Source organism: Elephantulus edwardii, unplaced genomic scaffold (genome assembly GCF_000299155.1).
Source record: "Elephantulus edwardii isolate Elephantulus edwardi_28Jun2011 unplaced genomic scaffold, EleEdw1.0 scaffold00122, whole genome shotgun sequence".
Lineage (NCBI taxonomy): Eukaryota > Metazoa > Chordata > Mammalia > Macroscelidea > Macroscelididae > Elephantulus > Elephantulus edwardii.
The window spans coordinates 8,389,260-8,392,469 of record NW_006399872.1 but is presented as its reverse complement, the minus strand read 5'-3'; positions in this window follow the sequence as shown (position 1 = coordinate 8,392,469).

Sequence of the window (3,210 nt, the reverse complement as noted above, 5' to 3'; positions counted from 1 at the left end):
TCTGGAGATGAAAAGGTGAGGAAAAATGGAGTTGCTTTCATAGTTAAAAAAGTCATTGCTGGATCCATCTTGAAGGACAATATTGTCAGTGACAGGATAATATCTATACGCATATAAGGAAGTCCAGTGAATACCACTATCATTCAAATATATGCACCAACAACCATTTTACATAGGTTACAAATTATTCAATAGTATATTATTGCTGTATAAAGGAAAAGAAAAAGCTTTTAGGAATCAGATTGATTATATCAGTGGAAGGAATAATTGGAAAAACTCAATATCAACACAAAAAATGAAGCCAGATGCTGACTGTAGATTGCTGTTTTGGTTGTATGTGCCATTAGGTTGCCTGTATCTTGTTTTGTCATCCTGAGCTGCCTTTTGAAATTTTCTGTTCAGCTCTTTGATTTCTTGATTTCTTCCTTTAGCTTCGGCTTCTCAGCAGTCTAATGCAATATTCAGAGTCTTATCTGACATCCATCTTGGTCTTTTCTTCTTCTGCAGCTTTTGTAATGATCTTTTGCATTCTTCTTGATTTTCTAGGTATCCGCCTAGAGCTCATTTGGTCTATGCTTATTGGTACTCAAGGCCTCAAACCTCAGGAACATGTTCCTAAGATGGTTTTGAAATTCGAATGGGACAGACTTAAGGTTAAATTTTTGTTCCTGTGGATTTGATTTAATTTTCCTCGACTTCAGCTTGAACTTGCATATGAGTAGTCAGTGGTCTGTCCCACAATCAGCACCTGGCCTGTTTTTGGCAGCTGATATTCACCTTCTCCAGTGAGTGTTTCCACAAATGTAATAGATTTAATTCCTATGCATACAATCAGGTGAAATCCATGTGTAGAGCCTGCATTTGTGTTTCTTATAAAAGGTACTTGCAATGATTAAATCATTGAATGTGTAGAATTATATCATTCTACCTCCAGCCTCATTTCTCTCACCACACCCATGTTTTCCAACTACTGATCTTTTTCCCCTGTTCCCAACTTTTACATTCCAGTAGCCCATTATTATCAATGCATCTTGATTGCATGTTTGATCAATTTCTGACTGCAAATCTTCCATTTCCTCCTCTTTGGTTCTAGTTGTTGGTGCATATATTTGAATGATAGTGGTATTCACTGGACTTCCTTGTATGCGTGTGGATATTATCCTGTCACTCACCACATTGTATCTCATGATGGATCTAGAAATGACTTTTTAAATTATGAAACCTACCCTATTTTTTCTCACCTTTTCATCCCCGGCATAATAGATCATATAATCATCTGATTCAAAATGTCCCATTCCATGCTGTCTCATTTCACCTTTCACGAATACCTAGATCATCAATTATTCATGTCAAAATTCAAACTAAGGCTAAAAAAATTTTAAAAAGTTCATAAGAACCAAAACATGACCTGGAGCTTATGCTACCTAAATTTAAAAATTATCTTGCAAATAGATTTGATACATTGAACACCAATGAGAGATGAACAAATGAGCTGTGGAATAGCTTTAAGTATATCAAACATGAAGAGAGCAAAAGGTTATTACATAGATAAAATGAAAAGGAAAAACCAAAATTAATGTCAAAAGAGACTCTGAGAATTGCACTAGAACCATTGAAAAGCCAACACAAATGTAAGAGATACTGAAATAAAAGAGCTGATAGAAGATTTCAAAGGGCAGCTCAAGAAGACAAGGGAAATTATTATAATGGAATTTACAGATAGTTAGAATTGGAGAATAAAAAGGGAGGAGCATGTTCAGCATTTCACAAGTTTAAAGAACTGAAAGACAAATTTAAGCCTTGAGTTGCAACACTGAAAGATGTTATGGACAAAATTTTGAATGATCCAGTTATGACTCAGAAGCAAATTTTTTAAGAACCAAAAGAACAAACAAGTTGGTTTTGGAAGAAGTAAAGCCAGAATGTTCCTAGAAATAAGGATGATAAGAATATTTTTCCCCTTTAAGAAGTGTTTTATGGGTAAAATTACAATAAGAGTGTAGCATGACTTATAACAACAAATAATTCTTTTAGAATTGTTTTCACCTTAATATTACTGGTAATTTAAAAATTAAAGTTACAAATGTCAAGTATCTAGAATTATAAATTCTAAGCATTAAAGTATAAATGCAATTTTTTTATGACTAATACAAAGGAAAAGCAAAGTTTCCAGTAAAATACAAAAAATTAAATATAAAAGTTACTTCAGTGGATCTTCTAGTATTCTTTCTTAATAACCTCCTTGCATAATGTACATTGAGATTTTTGTCTCATATTATTAAAGCATGTTATCAGGAGTGATTAGTATTATGAAAAGGACAGCAAGGTTGGAAAAGTAGGTCAGAAAAAAAGATGACCCTCAAGGAGATAGATTAAGTAAAGGGACTATAATAAAATGTTCAAGTACGGTAAGGATTTTTAGAATAGTGCAGCATCTGGTTCTGTTTTATTTCACACAGGGCTCTATGTTGTTGTTACGTACTGTTGAGGATGATTCATAGTGATCCTAAGAACAATTAATCTGAACTCTGTTCTACCTCACACTCATCATCTCACTCACAATTAAAACATTGCTACAGCCACTGTTGTCAATCCATCTCATTTAAGATCTCCTTTGCTGACCTGCATTTCCAAGTATGGTGTCTCTTTCCAAAATATAGCCTCTCCTAGCAACATGCCAAAAGTATGTGAGATGAAGCTTTGCTATCCTTGTCTTTAAGGAGCACTTTGGCTGCACGTTGTCCAAGATTTATCTGTTCTTTTGACAATCCATTGGGCATTCAGTATTCTTCTATAATACCACAACTCAAAAGCATCAATTCTTTTTTCTAACATCCTTATTCGTTGCCCAACTCTCAGATCCATAGCATATGAATGGAAAGACTATGTGGATTACAACTTAACATCAAAAAAACAAAACTTTTCACTATTGTACCAATAGGCAACATTATGACAGATGGAGAAAATATTGAGATTGCAAATGGTTAAGGCTTACTTGGATCCACAATCAGTAGAAAATCAAGAAATGTATAGAATTGGGTAAATCTGCTGTCCAAACTCCTGAAGAAAGGCCCTATGAGTCAGAATGAGCTAGATGTCACTTAACAGCAATAATAGCTCTATTGTTTAGAAAGTTAAAATTAATCACTCAACTGTGGGTTTTGTCCCCTTTTTCCTTTTTTTAATTTTTATTAAATTTTATTAATTTTA